Consider the following 20,276-nt stretch of genomic DNA (forward strand, 5'->3'; position numbering starts at 1 on the left):
ATTATGTGAATGTGTATGTTTATGATATGATATATTATATGTGCTAGGATTTATTTATGTATAGATGTGTATATGTATAAGTGTTGTGTGTACATGTGCTTTGTGTTTTGTGAAAGTGCCGTGTGTTGTGTGTGAGGGAAAGTGAATTACTCCCTTAGTTTAATAATTACTAAAGACTCCCCTCTTCTCTTCTATATTGCCAAGGAGCCCCCAAGGTATTTTTCTCCCAAATTGCTAATAAAACCCCAATGTCTTTTATATTGCATATAAGGGCCTCATCTCCCCTATAAATAAACCCCTCCTCTTCACATTCTCTTCACACCAAAACATCAGCCAAAAGGCCCTCTCCTCTCCCTCTCCATCGAGCAAAAACAGCCCCAAAGAAGAATTCTCTTCTTCCCCTTCGAGTCAAGAAGCTCCCATCAAAGCCCCTTCCTCTTCTCTCTTCGATTCCTCTCCTCCTCTCCAAAAGAGAAACTCCATCTTCTATCTTCAAGCAACAGCCCCTTCACATCCTTCAAACTCAGCCCCAAAGCCATCCAAGAACATCCAAGCCAAACCCGCCGAAAATCCACCGAGCCTTTGGTTTTCTTACTCCTTCATCTTCGATTTCTTGCTCTTGGGTAAGGACCTTGGTCTTTACTGAAATAATAACTTAATTAATATAAATTATATGAGTTTTAATGAATTTTAGGTTTGAGGTTTTAATTTTGAGCTTTAGAAGATAAAGTTCTTGATGAACACTACTTGAATTTCAGTTTCGTAGCTTCTGATTGTATTGCATGTCTCATCGGGTAATCCCTAAGATAAAATTATGAAATTTGGTGGTAGTCTAGATCTTTCGGTTAGCTTCATGTTGATATAAATTATGCATAAATCGGATTTGTATTGAGTGAGTTATGAATCGTTTTCTGAATCTGCACAGTTTCGGAGTCATCCACGAATTATGTGTTAAATAGCGTTTTATACTAATCTTATTTAGTTGATTCTACTTGAATATGATTATAAACTTATGAAACTGACTTCCCACAAAATTTGGTATTTTTTAAGTAAAGGTATGAATTAATTAGTATTTTTAAAGTTAGTGGACCTGTTCTGAAATTCTGCTTATGTTACTGCACTAAATTGATTATATCTCTTACATAGATAAGTTTCTTCATAAAATGTTTTAACCCTATAAACTAGACTTAGATATGAATATGTGTTCCAAATTTCATCAGCTTTGGATCTACGGTTTAGGAGATATGAATTTCTGAAGTTATAGTGCCTAAACTGCCAGATCTGTTTTGATCAAAGATGTAGATATAGATTACTAATGAATTTTCAGGTTCTCAGCCTCGGAGTTTACTGCATGTTACACAGATGCCCTGTTTTCATAAAATCACAAAATTTCATGGGTAACTAGATCTTTCTGTCTTCTTTAAATTGATATATTTTAATCATCAATCGGATTTCAGATGATTAAGATATGAATTATTTACTAAACCTGCACAGTTTTTGAGTCAGCTGAGGATTTGCTTTTAAAATCGATGTTTTCCTAGTTTGATTTCCTTGATTCCACTTGGAATATATTTATAACTTATAAAACCAGTTTTCTGCAAAGTCCTACATTGTTTTAACAAAAGGGTGATTTATTGGGTATTTTCAAAGTGGTTGGTTTTGTTTCTGAGAGTGTGACCACACTCCTGCACTGTTTTACTCATTTCTCTTAGTCTACTAGTTATTTTGGAACACTGTTTTAAAGCAGTCTTGTAGACTCATACAGGAGTATTGTGTCAAAGTTTCAGAATTTTTGAAGTTATGGTCTAAGAGAAATGTATTTTCAAAGTTAAGGTGTCAAAACTGTCCGATTTTCCTAAAAACGAATTTCTTTGAATTAAAGGGGTCCTTTGTGAGCATGATTTAAACTCTTGAGACATGACTTAATATGGTAATGAATATAGGTTATGATGTTACATCGAGAGAACCATTATTAGAGTAGTTATAAGTAAGATACAAAGACTAGTATATATTTAGAACTATAAGTTGTTCTTGAAACTTTCTATGTTCTAGTACTTCTACTAGATTTGATTTTCTATAGTCCTTTGAATAGGTATTATGTGAAATATTGAAATTCATGATGATTATTTGAATAATGTGTTTTACTTTTATGAGGTATAAGTATGTATATATATAAGTATATGTATATGTATATCGATAGTTTAGACCTATGATGTTATAGGCGTACTCCCTTCGGGTTGAGGAAACTTATAGCCCATAGTTATAAATTAGAGTATATACATATATGTATAAGTATATATACGTATAAGTACCTATGTGTATATACGTGTAAAAGTATATGTGTTTTTATTACTAATGTTTGATCTACACGTTCTTACTATTGTTTCGGAAATTGCTTCCGAATTTTATGATTTGATTATCAAGTTATGTGATTTAACTCCTTCGAATTATGTGAATGACGTACTTGAAATTATTACTGTTTATTTGAATGGTGCATTAAGATCTTCAAATTACGTGCATTCCTCGAGTCATTAAATGGTTGCATGGTCTAGTATAGAAGAGTCGAAACGGTAACGTTGCTCCGATGAATAGACACGGGATACGGCGGGCCGGTATCCCAAAACGACAAGTTACTATAGACTGCAGGGTGGGTAGCTCTCACCAAAGACCGGGCTCAGTATAAAAACGTCTATTGTCGATGCTTACGTTAGGGTTTTGATAGGGATCCCGTCATACGCATCTACGCATAAAAATTATTTTGGAAGAAAAACGATTTTCAAAAGATTTTAAAAGAAATTATGTTTTTAAAAGAAAGGGACTTTTTGCCTAAATTGGATTCGCAAGTAAATTGTGAATTAAATTACAAGAATGACTCCCATAATGATTTTTAAGCAGTTTTTGAAACAAAACCATATTTCGTTGTAAAGCTCTCGATTTCAAGAGAAAATATGTTATGTGCTTATATGTGTATTTATGTGATTGAATATGTGTGACGTGTTTGTATTTCATTAGTTATGATGATGGATAGAGATAATATAATTAGTTGGAAAGAACATAGACGAATACTTTAGGACTCCCATAGGTCGTGAGAGATACGATGAGAGAGGCGTGAGTTCGTCAGACTAAGACTAATGTCCTTACTGAGCCAGTGTTTGGGCTCATGCTTTTATGCAAATTATCTTTTCAGGTTCTCCAAGCTATGTAGGAGGCCGGCGGAAAGGAGTTCGAAGAATCACGAGCCTTGGTGCCTAGATTATTTTACTCGTATTTTCTACGCAACGTTTTATCGAAAAACTAATCACATAGTATAATCTTATTTTGTACTCTGATTGGAACCCAGTCTATTAGACGGGGGTATCTTAAATAAAGTTTATTTCCTTCCGCTGTCTTACGAGTGTTTTCTAAACCCCGGTGATGTTTTATGTGGATTATTCCGTCACCTCAAGATTATTTTCAAATTCCCGTTCATGTTATGGTACACTCTCTATGAAAAATCTTATTTTCCGATTGTGGGTCAGATTTGAAGTAAAGGGAAATGGTTCTAAAATTTTAAAGTGGTTTTTCTCAAAGTTCAAATTGTTCCAAAAGTTTTTAATAAAGTCCGTATTTTCTAGAATTTCTTTTAAATCATTGAGGGTGCTACAACATGGTATCAGAGCAGTGTTTAATACACTGGGTTCCTCGTTATGGCTCAAGGCACATGTGATTCCTCCTCCGATTCCCGGCCTAAGTAATAAGGTATGATTCTTAGTTAAGGAGACTTGAATTAGAGAACTTAGAATTTTATATAAGTTTACTCATTGACTATATCTCAAGTTGACCTTAGTAAGATTTACAATCTCCTAATTACACTACGTAATGTAGATAATGAGGTATAGATAATTTATATGATTTTGAAGGTTTATGTACTTTTGTGTATGCCATATTGTTGATCGAATACTTGAGATAAGTACCTCGAAAATTTTGGTATTTTACTTTCTGATTTAAAACTAAATCTTATGTGATTTATAATTGGTTAAGTGATTCGAACATTCTTTGAATATTCCATGCTATACGTTGATTGAGATTTGCATGTGAGATTATTTAGTGTATTGAAAAATATTCGTTTCCATAAAATAATTTTGGGAAGTATTTGAGATTTTGTTTAACTAATAAAATATTTGATTTATGCTCTACCTTTGTGCTTGTTGATTATGCATGTTTGTTTAATTTGAAGATCTGAAGTCATGATGATTGTGTAATGAATTGAATTTTCGAAGTTTTAGGAATATAACACATTTTTCAATCAAGTCAGAATTTTCAATAAAACTTTCAGACTTTCACTAAGTCGAATTTTTAATTTAAAAATAAATTCTCTTGATAGGAGAAACTCGTTTTCTTGAATATTTCCTGAAGTTACTTGAATAAAGTGCTTGGTATGAATTGTTGTCTGTAACTTATTTTGAATGGACTTGATGATCTAGGAGTATAGCAATTGAATTACTGGGTGTATAAATAATTATTTATGTGTACCTTATATGTTAAGTGATAAATCGTGAATATTGTACCACATTTTTACTTATATGCCCGATTGGTAGAGTCAAATTTTGTGGTAGTCTACTTGAATTGAAATATATAAGACTAGATCGCATTAATCCTGGTTTACTTGAACATACTTGAACAATGCGAATGTGAGAATTAAGCATGCTATCCCTCGATGAAGTTTAATTCAAATTATTTTAAGGTCACTTTACATCTTCGTGAATTTCATCTGTAAAGAATTATGTGATGTGCTATAGATTTCTCACTAGCTCTTGTCTTATGTCCAAATCTTTATTAATCTATGTGTTCGATTATTATATGTTCGATTTCTTGAAATAATTGACTAAGTGTGCTATTAACATTATGTGACATGTATATGACAAAGTATGATGGACTCTTGTTACAAATTCAGTATTTGTGTGCAATTTAAAATTGATATATATGAATTATGATTTGTCTAAGTGTGTGGATTAATTTAATTAATCTCATACTATCTAGTATACCTGTATGTGTATGCTATTGCACCTATGATATTCGACCTTCTTAGTAATTGCATGTGTGTGACTAAATTATTTGTGAAGATTCCTATCGATGAATTTGATTGATAATTTTGATTTGAGAATATTGTGCTTAAACCACACTAAGTATTTATAGAATCTAATTGAGCTAATTGCCCTTAGATTTCGATAATTGCTATTTTGATTATGTGAAATAATGTGAGCTAGGTGTACTTGTGTATAGTTAAGGTTTCTTAGTAAATTATTATACTTTGGATTTTGAAATTTAAATATTCGAAGTTAGCGGTAGGATTATATGATTACCTGACTTTATCTCGGAGTTGTGAATTGAAATTAGATTTTATGAATAATGTGTTCTTTGGTAGTGAGTTTCACGCATTTTATGATATGTTTGAGTCACATGCCACATCCCTAAGTGATTTATGTGCATCAGAATGAAATTATTCACTTGCATGGTAAGCACTTTTGTTGACTCTTTTGGAAGGATCAATTATAGAAATTATTTTTCAAATGATGATTTTGGAAAGTTTGATTTTTCTAAAACAGATGAATGCTTAATAATATTTGGATGTAGAAAGATTCTGAATTTTGATGTTTCGTTTAAGCGAAGGGTTTGAAAGAGTTTTTGTTTCTAAGATACGCATGGGTAGAAATTTAGAATATAATTGATCTTTTTGATAACCGTGTTAGTTTTCGGTTAAAAGCTTGAAGGTTAAATTCTTGCTATATGAATCATGTGAGTGCATTTTAGATTATAGTTTGCATCTAGCATTTGTGGTAGAATCTATGTGGATATATGCGATGCCATGTATCGAAGTTGATATGTATCTTGTGTGAAACTTATGTGGCGCATTCACAAAATACATGCAAAGCATATTAATTTTACTTGCATATTTTCAAAAATGCATGCAAACTTTTGGTGTGTAGGAAATACGTTGTCTAGAAATGTATAACTTTGAAGTTGGCAGTGAATTTATTTTCTGATTTACGTATGTGCAAATCTATCTATCTACAAAATTACAACTAACTGGTTTAGAACTTGTTTTAGTTCGTGGTATAAATGGATTTACTCACTTAAACTATATCATGTCTTGCATGTTAGGTGTTTATGGGTTTATGATACTGTAGGTTCATGTCAACCTTATCTGCATATAAGGATTAGATAAAATCTGTTGCATATCATACGATGCATTCATATCATACGGCCCAGAGAGGTTCAAAACATTTCAAAAGAAGGTAAGAGAATTTTTTTAAAATATTTCAAATTTAGGTTTTGTTTTTATGAAAATTAGAATTTTCAACTCGACTCGGTTACTATTTTCCCTAAAAGCTATCATAGTCGTGCTAAAACTCTTACCGGAATTTTTACAAGAAGCATGTTTCCTATTTATTTACAAAATATTTTGGAATCAAGGCGAACTTTTGAAAAGATAGGAAGACGTTTTCCTAATTATTGTTAACCCCCTATTCAAGAAACGCTATTTTGTAACTTGGTCTCATCGTCTTTTACGGGAATTTTTTTCAAATTTTGAGGACAAAATTTATTTAAGGGGGGAAGATTGTAACAGCCCGCATTTTCATAAGCATTTATATATGATTATATTGAACATATAGTAAATACGAATATACATGCATTTCATGAACCGCGTAGCAATTTATACGTCTCTATGTGTTTATGTGATTTAGATACATTATAGTATTTTTAGAAGTAGACTTTTTATTAATTGAGTAGTTGATTCTAATTGTGAGATTTAATGAATTAAGTGACCATCTATGTAAGTCATGATAATTGGGATTATATATGTGCATATATATTTTATGTTAATATATAGTATATGATGTAGACTTAATTATGTATGTCATATTATGTGAATGTGTATGTTTATGATATGATATATTATATGTGCTAGGATTTATTTATGTATAGATGTGTATATGTATAAGTGTTGTGTGTACATGTGCTTTGTGTTTTGTGAAAGTGCCGTGTGTTGTGTGTGAGGGAAAGTGAATTACTCCCTTAGTTTAATAATTACTAAAGACTCCCCTCTTCTCTTCTATATTGCCAAGGAGCCCCCAAGGTATTTTTCTCCCAAATTGCTAATAAAACCCCAATGTCTTTTATATTGCATATAAGGGCCTCATCTACCCTATAAATAAACCCCTCCTCTTCACATTCTCTTCACACCAAAACATCAGCCAAAAGGCCCTCTCCTCTCCCTCTCCATCGAGCAAAAACAGCCCCAAAGAAGAATTCTCTTCTTCCCCTTCGAGTCAAGAAGCTCCCATCAAAGCCCCTTCCTCTTCTCTCTTCGATTCCTCTCCTCCTCTCCAAAAGAGAAACTCCATCTTCTATCTTCAAGCAACAGCCCCTTCACATCCTTCAAACTCAGCCCCAAAGCCATCCAAGAACATCCAAGCCAAACCCGCCGAAAATCCACCGAGCCTTTGGTTTTCTTACTCCTTCATCTTCGATTTCTTGCTCTTGGGTAAGGACCTTGGTCTTTACTGAAATAATAACTTAATTAATATAAATTATATGAGTTTTAATGAATTTTATGTTTGAGGTTTTAATTTTGAGCTTTAGAAGATAAAGTTCTTGATGAACACTACTTGAATTTCAGTTTCGTGGCTTCTGATTGTATTGCATGTCTCATCGGGTAATCCCTAAGATAAAATTATGAAATTTGGTGGTAGTCTAGATCTTTCGGTTAGCTTCATGTTGATATAAATGATGCATAAATCGGATTTGTATTGAGTGAGTTATGAATCGTTTTCTGAATCTGCACAGTTTCGGAGTCATCCACGAATTATGTGTTAAATAGCGTTTTATACTAATCTTATTTAGTTGATTCCACTTGAATATGATTATAAACTTATGAAACTGACTTCCCACAAAATTTGGTATTTTTTAAGTAAAGGTATGAATTAATTAGTATTTTTAAAGTTAGTGGATCTGTTCTGAAATTCTGCTTATGTTACTGCACTAAATTGATTATATCTCTTACATAGATAAGTTTCTTCATAAAATGTTTTAACCCTATAAACTAGACTTAGATATGAATATGTGTTCCAAATTTCATCAGCTTTGGATCTACGGTTTAGGAGATATGAATTTCTGAAGTTATAGTGCCTAAACTGCCAGATCTGTTTTGATCAAAGATGTAGATATAGATTACTAATGAATTTTCAGGTTCTCAGCCTCGGAGTTTACTGCATGTTACACAGATGCCCTGTTTTCATAAAATCACAAAATTTCATGGGTAACTAGATCTTTCTGTCTTCTTTAAATTGATATATTTTAATCATCAATCGGATTTCAGATGATTAAGATATGAATTATTTACTAAACCTGCACAGTTTTTGAGTCAGCTGAGGATTTGCTTTTAAAATCGATGTTTTCCTAGTTTGATTTCCTTGATTCCACTTGGAATATATTTATAACTTATAAAACCAGTTTTCTGCAAAGTCCTACATTGTTTTAACAAAAGGGTGATTTATTGGGTATTTTCAAAGTGGTTGGTTTTGTTTCTGAGAGTGTGACCACACTCCTGCACTGTTTTACTCATTTCTCTTAGTCTACTAGTTATTTTGGAACACTGTTTTAAAGCAGTCTTGTAGACTCATACAGGAGTATTGTGTCAAAGTTTCAGAATTTTTGAAGTTATGGTCTAAGAGAAATGTATTTTCAAAGTTAAGGTGTCAAAACTGTCCGATTTTCCTAAAAACGAATTTCTTTGAATTAAAGGGGTCCTTTGTGAGCATGATTTAAACTCTTGAGACATGACTTAATATGGTAATGAATATAGGTTATGATGTTACATCGAGAGAACCATTATTAGAGTAGTTATAAGTAAGATACAAAGACTAGTATATATTTAGAACTATAAGTTGTTCTTGAAACTTTCTATGTTCTAGTACTTCTACTAGATTTGATTTTCTATAGTCCTTTGAATAGGTATTATGTGAAATATTGAAATTCATGATGATTATTTGAATAATGTGTTTTACTTTTATGAGGTATAAGTATGTATATATATAAGTATATGTATATGTATATCGATAGTTTAGACCTATGATGTTATAGGCGTACTCCCTTCGGGTTGAGGAAACTTATAGCCCATAGTTATAAATTAGAGTATATACATATATGTATAAGTATATATACGTATAAGTACCTATGTGTATATACGTGTAAAAGTATATGTGTTTTTATTACTAATGTTTGATCTACACGTTCTTACTATTGTTTCGGAAATTGCTTCCGAATTTTATGATTTGATTATCAAGTTATGTGATTTAACTCCTTCGAATTATGTGAATGACGTACTTGAAATTATTACTGTTTATTTGAATGGTGCATTAAGATCTTCAAATTACGTGCATTCCTCGAGTCATTAAATGGTTGCATGGTCTAGTATAGAAGAGTCGAAACGGTAACGTTGCTCCGATGAATAGACACGGGATACGGCGGGCCGGTATCCCAAAACGACAAGTTACTATAGACTGCAGGGTGGGTAGCTCTCACCAAAGACCGGGCTCAGTATAAAAACGTCTATTGTCGATGCTTACGTTAGGGTTTTGATAGGGATCCCGTCATACGCATCTACGCATAAAAATTATTTTGGAAGAAAAACGATTTTCAAAAGATTTTAAAAGAAATTATGTTTTTAAAAGAAAGGGACTTTTTGCCTAAATTGGATTCGCAAGTAAATTGTGAATTAAATTACAAGAATGACTCCCATAATGATTTTTAAGCAGTTTTTGAAACAAAACCATATTTCGTTGTAAAGCTCTCGATTTCAAGAGAAAATATGTTATGTGCTTATATGTGTATTTATGTGATTGAATATGTGTGACGTGTTTGTATTTCATTAGTTATGATGATGGATAGAGATAATATAATTAGTTGGAAAGAACATAGACGAATACTTTAGGACTCCCATAGGTCGTGAGAGATACGATGAGAGAGGCGTGAGTTCGTCAGACTAAGACTAATGTCCTTACTGAGCCAGTGTTTGGGCTCATGCTTTTATGCAAATTATCTTTTCAGGTTCTCCAAGCTATGTAGGAGGCCGGCGGAAAGGAGTTCGAAGAATCACGAGCCTTGGTGCCTAGATTATTTTACTCGTATTTTCTACGCAACGTTTTATCGAAAAACTAATCACATAGTATAATCTTATTTTGTACTCTGATTGGAACCCAGTCTATTAGACGGGGGTATCTTAAATAAAGTTTATTTCCTTCCGCTGTCTTACGAGTGTTTTCTAAACCCCGGTGATGTTTTATGTGGATTATTCCGTCACCTCAAGATTATTTTCAAATTCCCGTTCATGTTATGGTACACTCTCTATGAAAAATCTTATTTTCCGATTGTGGGTCAGATTTGAAGTAAAGGGAAATGGTTCTAAAATTTTAAAGTGGTTTTTCTCAAAGTTCAAATTGTTCCAAAAGTTTTTAATAAAGTCCGTATTTTCTAGAATTTCTTTTAAATCATTGAGGGTGCTACAGAACATTTCCTCAAACATCTTCTCAAAACACTTTAAAAAATTCTTCATTTATTCGTTCAAATTCTGAACCACCTAACTTGGATCATATTAAATGCAGGGCATGTTCAGGATTTGGACATTATGCTAATGAATGTGCAAATACCTTGAGAAGAAGAGGAATGAGTTTGATTTGTGCTGTCAGTGATGAGGAGGAAGAACAACCTGAACAGACAGAGGAACAACAATCCTCTAAACAAGCTCTTTCTGTCAGATATCTCACTGAAAGTGCCTATGAAACAGAATCACAAGGAGTTTCTCTGGATGCTGCAACACTTTCTGAAACACTTTCAGTAACTGAAATTTCTGAGTTAAATACTGATCATTATACATGTTTAAACTCTATTTCTTTGAATGCAGCAGAATCCAGTAATGAAGCAGTTAGTGATGAGGAAGAAATGTGTAAGAAGCTGAATTGCAGCCAACCTATGATGTCTGCAGAAAGGAACCATCAAGTAGAATCCAGAAAAATCACCCATCTACTCAAGTAGTGGGAGATATCTTTGATGGAATAAGAACCAGAAGAAAAGAGAGAGTGAATTACAGAGATATGGTAAGATTTGCAAATTTATCTTCTGAATGTGCACTAACTGGAACCACTTGTTTTGTGTCTTCAGTGGAACCAAGGAATATTGCAGAAGCTCTGAAGGATGAATTCTGGGTCAATGCAATGCATGAAGAGTTGAATCAGTTCATCAGAAATGATGTTTGGTACTTAGTTCCCAGACCAAGCCATGTAAATGTGATAGGAACTAAGTGGATCTTCAAAAACAAAACTGATGAAAAAGGTACAGTGGTTAGAAATAAGTCTAGGTTAGTAGCACAAGGTTATACTCAAATTGAGGGTATAGACTTTGATGAGACTTTTGTTCCAGTAGCTAGAATTGAATCTATTAGGTTACTTCTTGCTATAGCATGCTTTCTTAAAATCAAACTGTATCAGATGGATATCAAAAGTGCATTTCTGAATGGGGTTTTAAATGAGGAAGCATATGTAGAACAACCCAAGGGTTTTGAAGATTCTGCCAAGCCTAATCATGTTTTCAAGCTTAAAAAGGCACTGTATGGTCTTAAACAAGCTCCTAGAGCTTGGTATCAAAGAGTCACTGACTTCTTACTTGAAATACAGTTCAACAGAGGAGAGGCAGACATAACCCTATTTGTTAGAAGAACTAATAATCATATCATTATTGTTCAGATATATGTTGATGATATTGTTTTTGGCTCTACTTGTGCTAACCTGTTACAGTCTTTTGTAGATTCTATGTCTCACACTTTTGAAATGAGCATGGTAGGGGAGTTGAATTACTTCTTAGGACTTCAAATCAAACAGACAGGTGAAGGAATCTTTGTAAATCAAAAGAAGTATGCTCTCAATATGGTCAAAAGGTTTGAGTTGGAGTCAGCCAAGCACATGAAAACTCCAATGGGTTCAAGTCAAAAGCTGTCCAAGGATGATGTTGCTGAAGATGTTGACAACACTCTTTACAGAAGCATGATTGGAAGCCTTCTGTATCTAACAGCAAGCAGGCCTGACATTATGTTTAGTGTTTGTGTGTGTGCCAGGTATCAAGCTAAACCCAAAGTCACTCATCTTAAAGTTGTGAAGAGGATTAGTAGGTATGTTGCAGGTACAGTAGATTTAGGGATTCAGTTTTTCAAAGACACTAATACAAACTTGATAGGTTTTAGTGATTCTGATTGGGCTGGGGATATTAGTGACAGAAAAAGCACCTCAGGTGCATGTTTCTTTTTGGGGAATAATCTGGTTTCTTGGTTTAGTAGAAAGCAAAATTGTGTATCTCTCTCAACAGCTGAATCCGAATATGTAGCTGCTGGAGGATGTTGTGGTCAACTAATTTGGATGAAACAAATGTTGGGAGATTATGGGTTGACCAGTGATACCCTGCCCATATATTGTGATAATTCAAGTGCTATTGACATTTCAAAAAATCCTGTTCAACACTCACGAACTAAACACATAGATATTAAACATCATTTTATTCGTGATATAGTTGAGAAAAATATAGTGTGCTTAAAGTACATTCCTACAGAAGATCAGCTGGCTGACATCTTTACAAAGGCATTAGATTATGAGAGGTTTTCTAAACTCAGAAAATCTCTCGGGATGTGTACTCAATAAACATGTCCTGAAATATGTTGCAGCACCTCATCAAATATCTTAAGCTACAACATAATTTACTGAAGCTTAGCTTCTTTAAATAATGACTTCACTGTGATGAATTATTTTTTCTGAATAAGTAACTGGAAGTCTTTCACCTTGAAACGTGATCATGCTTCATGTAAACATCTAGGGAATAATTACACTCACATAAGTCAAACTCCTCTATTTTGATAGTCATATCTTAGTAACGGAGGAACCTTCAAACTGAACACTTGATCATGTTCCATGTGAATTGTTTGACTTGAAAATAAGAGTTTTAAAATATATATATATATATATATATATATATATATATATATATATATATATATATATATATATATATATATATATATATATATATATATAATAAAATCTATGCCTGCTTAGCCAATTCTTTTTCTCACTATTAATCAATAATAAATATGTTTTTATTTTTTTGTGAATATTTCATGAGTGCTACGGTTTTTTTTATCATTTTTTTTGAATTATCCCTATTTATATGGGTCATGAGCACATGGGTTAGTCTTTTATTTTCCACTAAGTCCACTCCTCATTGTGCCATGTGTCACGGTTTGCTTTAAACTGCCAAAGAAACTTTTATTCTCCTTAATCACACTTTCTCCAAGAAAAACGCACACCACTTCTTCACCTTCTCCATTTTTTTTCAGCAAAAATTAGGGCTTCTAAGTTTGTGCTTCTTCTTTCGAAAATTCACACTCAAAAATCAACAGCACAAAGAAGCAATCTTTCTTTATCTACTGTATCATGGCATATCCTCCTAGAAATCCTCTTCCAGCCGCCGTTGGTGATGTCCACAACGATGCTGCAGCACCTGAACCAGCAGACCCAAATCTGGCCATCATCGTTCATCCGGCCAACCTTGAAGCTGTACCAATCAGCTACATTGAGCCCGGAGACGAGCTGAATCCGATTGACCCAGACAACTTCGAGTTCGTGGGTCCCTCTTCCACTGCCGGAAGATTTCCAACTCGCCGGTCCAAACGCATGAACCCCTTCCCAGATCTGAATACTGCTGGGCCACAACGCCGGAGGGGAGAAAACTCTCCCAGAAGAGGAGGCAGAGGTGGAAGAAGAGGAGGCAGAGGTGGCCGTACTCCAGTTAGGCCAAATCCACCAAGAGGCCTTCATTTGGTGGATGAAGAAACTGATGATGAAGAAGGAGATCCTACCTTTGCAGCACCAGAGGCTCAAGCTCTATCCTCCAGCTCCTCTGAGTCATCATCCAACGACTCACCTCCCCCAGCATCAACTCAGGGGGAGACATCTCAGCCCAGCATGGCAGCAGCAGCCTCTCAACATTCTGTTTCTGAAGGTGTTGCTGCACATGCTCCAGAAGATGCTGCTGCACCCACTGTCTCAGAAAATGTTCCTCAGAATGCTGCTCCCTATCAGGATGAAGAAATGCCTGATTTTTCTGGGATGTCCTCTGCAGAGCATGTTGACATTCCCACTGTTGACGCTCAGGATTTCACCACTACTGAAGAAACACCATCAGCACCTCATGCAGACCCTCTGGAAACCCTGGCAGAAGTAGCAGTTCAAGCAGATGCATCTCCTCCTCAGGCTGAAGAACCTGAGAAAAGTGATGACAGCTGGGAGGTTCCTCTAGCTGCTTTTCGCAAAAAATTGCCCTCCTCAGATTCAGACAGTGAATCTTCTGAAGACTCTTCTCAGCAGGAAGAAGATGTTGTCCCACCTGTTGCATCACCTGAACCAGCATACATTCCAGATGAGCTTGATGATTCAGAAGATGAGGACTCCTCAGAAGAAGAAGAACCAGACTTGGATGGGAAGAATTTGTCAACCCCTTTTGAGGTAAACAATGCCTTCAGTCCTAATTTTTATTTTGAATCTGATTCCATTTTGAGTCCTCAAGTCATGAATTGTCAATTCATTGAGGAAAAGAAAATTTCCAAGGAAGAGTTTGATAGGCATATGATCACTGCTTTTCTTCATCAAAGAAAAATTCTTAGCCTAGTTGAGATTGCCTGCTCCTATGATCCCACTGTTGTGAAGGAATTTTATGCCAATTTGCAAACCTCTTTTTTAAAGAAAAACTCTCCAAACTTTGGCAAAGTTTTTGTGCGAAATTCCATCTTCTCCTTTTCTCCCAAAATTATCAACTCTCATTTACAAACTCCTACTGTGATTGATGAGGATAATTATGGTGATTTTACTGAGGTTTGTAAAATTATTTCTGGAAACTGTTTAAGAAGTTGGCCTGCACACCCCAGAAAATCCAAGGTTTCTCAACTCACTGCTTTCTATTCTGTCTTGTTTAGACTCACAGTGATGAATTGGATTCCATCCAAAAATGTCTCTGTGGTAACTAAACCTCATGCAGTACTCATGTACAAATTGGGGATGGGATTACCAGTTGATTTTGGCAAACTTTTCTTTAATACTATAGGTCATCTTGCCCAGAAAATTTCACCCTCTACTCATCTTCCTTATCCTTCTCTCATCTATTCCATATTACTCTCTCAAAACTTGGGCCAAGATGACTCAGAATATCTTCACACTCCACAAGGCATGATCACTGTATCTCAAAATTTTCTAAAAGCTCCTCATGTCCAAGATCTTCCCTGGAATGGAGATAATTTTCTCTCAACTGAATCAGGTCAAAATAATCTGGGTACTGAAGGTGTTGCTCCTAATGTTGATAACACTCCTAACATTCTTGTGTCTGTTCCTAGAGATCTTCTGTTACAGCAGCTTACTCACTCTCTAGCTCAGATTACCTATCACCAGTCCATGGTGGACATGCTCCAAAAGGCTCTTTCTGATCAAAAAGAGGGAGAAAAAGGTCATGAAGCTGAAGCAGGAACTTCTCACCCTTTGGATGCCAGAGGCAGAGAGCAAGGAGTTAATGAAGAAGGAACAAAGAATGAGGGTGAAGATCAAGGAGCAGAGGAAAGCAGTGGATCCAGTGCTAGTGATGGAGGAGCAGCAGCTGACACTGAGGAGACTTTAGATATTCTACTTTAATTGTTTTCATGAACAATATTTGGATTTTGTTCTGTTTTTATTTTCCCTCTAAACTTTTGTTTAGGACTGCATTTTGGTTATTTTCTTTCTTTTAATTTGTGTTGAACTATCTTGCTGAATTTATTTTGAATTGATTTTTTTTATTATCAAATTCAGGGGGAGTTCAAGCAATATCTCAGGGGGAGTTTTAGCTAAAATTTAGTTTTGATCAGAAAGTTAAAAAGGGGGAGTTTGAAAAACGTTGGTCTTTATACAAAAGTGTTTTTAACTCTCTTACTTTCAAACTAAATTTTAGTTATGACTTAGTGGGCTAAGTGTTATGACTTAGTGGGCTAAGTAGTGCTTAGTGGGTTTAATTGTGGATTTTATTCTAACTTCCTAACTAACCCACTAACCCATTTTCTTGAGTGCTCTTGTGGTTGGTTTTCTTGCAGATCATGGGCTGAGTTGTGGAAGCTTGGAAAGTCTATAAATACCAAACTCAAGACTCAAGAATAGACAGATTTCGAAGAAACAAAAAGTGTGCTAAAGTTTTAATCTCGAGAATTTTAGTGTGTTTCTAGGATCTGTTGTACGTACTCCTTATGAGTACATTCTTTGAAATCTAGAATTTTTAATATTTTTCTTTTAGTATCTAGATTTGATTGTAAGAATGATCATGAGAATGATTCATTCATAAGGAAGAAGTTTTCGCACCTCTTCCGTTTGTATTCTTGGAATACTGATTTTAATATATTTTTCCGTCCTGTAAAGGGCAAGTTCACAAGTCTTTACTTGTGAACATTTTCAATTCTGAGCATTGTCTTTTTATCTCTATATTTCCGCTGCATGTTTTCTCAAGTGTTATAACACTTCAGATAACATCTCTGTATTATACGAATTCGGGACCATAAATTCTTTCAGTGAGCAAGTTAAATTGTACTGCCATTCTTCCCTCAAACAGGTTAGATGGAATTTTAAATACTCACCCCTCAAATCCTGATAAACATGGTCTTCCCTATTTTGGGAGTAAGTTCGATGGTAAACCGAATCCGAATCGAAAAATTAATTTTGTGAATAATACTGTCAAACCTACTCCACAACATGTTGCCTCACAGTCTAATACAAAAAGTTCGTGCCAACTTGTCATTTCTGTCACAAAGTAGGACATGTTAGGCCAAAATGCTATAAAAGATGGAAACTGATTAATAAGTGTTTAGCATATCAATCATCATATTCCGTTGCATGGGATTTGTTGGGCTAAATACCTACACGCAAGTGCACGTATCGCAAACAAGTAGTAATAGTGGGTGGACTCTTGAGAGTCGGATGTCGATCCCACAAGGAATATTCAAATTATCTAATCCTAAGTACCAAATTCTAACAATTATAATTTTTATCCAGCCTACGCAAGGTTGTCAAATTAATCAACTAAATAAAAAAAAATTATGAAAGCAAATAGAAACGAGCCAATATAAATAAAAACGGATCTAGGATTTCATCTCCCCCCTATGAGATAATTCATCACCCAATTAAACCTCTATCATGCAAGTTATGATTCCTGATTATTAACCCGATACACTAAATTACTCATAACCCGATGTCGCGTGTATTATGAGTCTATTATTCGTAAACGATTCACTATATGTCTATGCAAACCAATTATGAATACTTCATTAACTAATAAGTCTCATAAACGGCTACCTAAGGTGATATTTGTATGTCTACGACACCACATTCCATTGACACACTCATCTGGTGAAAGCTACTCGAAGGCTCTTCTATCCATGTTCTAATTATTAAAACGATATGTCGATTCAATTCTAACAATAACACATAGCAACATAAATTAGCAAAATTCATGCACTAAATAAGATCAGATAGAAGAAATTATCATGGCATCAAACTTGCATAATATTAGAACAATAGATTCGAATTACCATATAGGGTTCCAACAAAATCCTAGATTAAAAACTTAGCTACTCATAATTCTTATGATAAACAAAATAGAATAAACAAAATAAATAAGAAAAACAATGCTTGAGTATTCGTTGATCTTTGTTCTTCGCGTTTTTGTGGTGTCCAATTTCGTGCTTATGGTGTAGAGGCATGTTGCTTTTATAGGCTTTTCTCGATAAGGATGTAGTGGAAACCTAATAGGAATCAATTTCCGCCACTTTCCCCCATCAGGATTTGTTCTTCGATTTTTGCCATGTTGGAGCCTGAATTTAGGAATGTTGAAGAACTAAGAATTGCAGCCCTTGAAATTAGCTTTCCAATGCCGCCAAAATCAGCTGATTCGGAGTTCTTATGAGAGAGATATGCTCGAAATGGTGGACACTGCCAAAGCTGTGGCGAGATTCCTTCTTCCAATTTGATTTATTTCCTTATTTGCAACTTTTTCCTTTATTTTTGATTTTTTTTCCTTCATCGACGCTTAATTCTCGTTTTTCACCTATAAAACACAAAATCAACCAATTAAAGCACAAATATAATTAAATCTAAACAAAAGATCCACGTAAAGTTAACATATTGAGTGTAAAATGGATGAATAAAAATAATGCAAGCTGCTTTCCTGCTATTCTTTCTTTAAAAGCATGTACTACTAACTCTTGGTATTTTGATAGTGGTTTCTCCAAGCATATGACAGGTGTAAAAAATTACTTAAAGAACCTGCATAACCTATCTGGTGGACAAGTTACTTTTGGTGATGGAAACAAGACCTCTGTTTAAGGTGAAAATAACTTGGATGTTGGAGGATTACCTAAGCTTGACAATGTTCGTATGTAGAAGGTTTGAAATCAAACCTTCTCAGCGTAATTCAACTATGTGATCTATACGACTCAGTGTTGTTCATCAAGCGTAAGTGTGAAGTGTTTGATCAAAACAACATGTGTGTTCTATCTGGTTATTGATCCTCAGATAACTGTTATAAAATTGATCAAATTGACCAAGTTGAACAGTGTCACCTCACCACATCTGATATCACATATTTGTGCCATCGTCGACTAGGACATTTGAATTTTCAGGATCTAACACGAAATATCAATGCAGGTTGCGTGAAAGGTGTTCCCCAACTAATCTCAAATGCACCAGAGTCATGTGGCTACTTTCTACTGGGGAAACAAACTAAGAGCATTGGAAGAAAAAGACCAAAACACAAAATCACAGAAGTATCGGCGCCGACATCTGATGTCACGACTGAAGATGTTACTACTAGTAAAGAAGATATGAAGACTTGCAATAAGCCAAAGGTTGACTACCAAGAAATGGTCAGGTATGTTTGTTTCACTTCCATTGTAGAACCAAAAAAAATCAAATAAACAATTCTTGATGAATTTTGGGTGTTAGCCATGCTTGAGGAACTTCAGCAGTTTTCTCGAAATGACGTGTGGAACTGGTTCTGTATCCTGACAATGTAAAGAAACTAGAGGATGGGATATTTTTCTCACATAGCAAATATGCCAAGAACGTGGTAAGTAAATTTGGATTGGAAAAGGCAAAGTATTTAACAACACCAATGAGCTCAATTGAGATGTTGGGACGTTATTGTGATGGCATAGACGTTGATTTCACACTATACAGAAGCTTAATAGGAAGTTTGTTTTATCTTACCGCTAGTAGGTATGGTATTTGTTTAAGTGTAGGTATTTGTGCTAGGTACCAAGCAAACCCTAAAGAGAGTCATCTGAGTGTTGTAAAGCATTATCCGATATGTTAGTGGAACACCCGAATTGAGAATATGGTATTCAAAAGATACTAACAATTGTCTTGCAGGGTACAGTGATACTGACTGGACAGAAGATGTGGATGACAAGAAAAACACTACAGGAGGTTGTTTCTACATGTAACATAGCAAAGCTTGTTAATCCTTGTTTTTCTTGGAACAATAGTGATAGGGGTATCATTTTGACTAATTGTGGTTTGCTAGTTTTTGTGGATTAACCTTTTGTTTCGGCGGTAAGTTCCAATAGAAATGTGTTGCCCCTCTATCGGGAGTGATCAATGCCAATGACCTCATTCATCTTAAAGATCATACTCCTACGGGAAGAATTATGCCATCTGCATATGCATTCCCAACTTATAATTAAAAGGTAAGTGATTCTTCAGAAGGTTTCCATCATAGACATTCCAACCTAAGAGTAGCGTATCATCTCTCTACCCCAAAGATAAGAAATCTCTAAATGGGGTGGGTATCAACAAGCTCAAAAAAAAAAGAAAAAAAAAAAAGTTGAAGAGCGCAACTGAAGCAATGGCACAACCGTGCGCATCCACCTCAGACCATAGGTCTCTAATATAACATCCCATCCGAAGGTTGGACATCTCATCCAAAGGTTTCGTGATCGCCTCATCCGCGTTCGCTATCAAATGGATAAATAAAAAAATAAAAATTATTTCTCCACGCCATGCCAGCGATTAACGCAAGACTACAACACCGATCTACTCTCGATACGATCCGGTACCCTTTTCGACTTGGCTCGCACATCGTCTCGAGAGTGGGGGGCTTGCGAGAAAACTCCCACGAGAAGCCAACTCGCT

The 20,276-nt window shown here is 34.9% G+C and overlaps 2 long non-coding RNA genes across 2 annotated transcripts; both read left to right on the forward strand.

Moving 5' to 3' along the window:
• The first annotated feature begins 318 nt into the window (after nucleotides 1-318).
• Nucleotides 319-3,391, forward strand: LOC148769165 (uncharacterized). The gene is made up of 2 exons (XR_016032219.1): nucleotides 319-623; nucleotides 3,188-3,391. It is a non-coding gene; the product is annotated as an uncharacterized LOC148769165 (long non-coding RNA).
• A 3,829-nt stretch (nucleotides 3,392-7,220) lies between these two features.
• Nucleotides 7,221-10,293, forward strand: LOC148769166 (uncharacterized). Its single transcript, XR_016032218.1, has 2 exons — nucleotides 7,221-7,525; nucleotides 10,090-10,293. It is a non-coding gene; the product is annotated as an uncharacterized LOC148769166 (long non-coding RNA).
• The last annotated feature ends 9,983 nt before the right edge of the window (nucleotides 10,294-20,276 follow it).

The sequence above is a fragment of the Erythranthe guttata genome, chromosome 7, assembly GCF_056151865.1.
Source record: "Erythranthe guttata isolate IM_541 chromosome 7, IM_541, whole genome shotgun sequence".
NCBI lineage: Eukaryota > Viridiplantae > Streptophyta > Magnoliopsida > Lamiales > Phrymaceae > Erythranthe > Erythranthe guttata.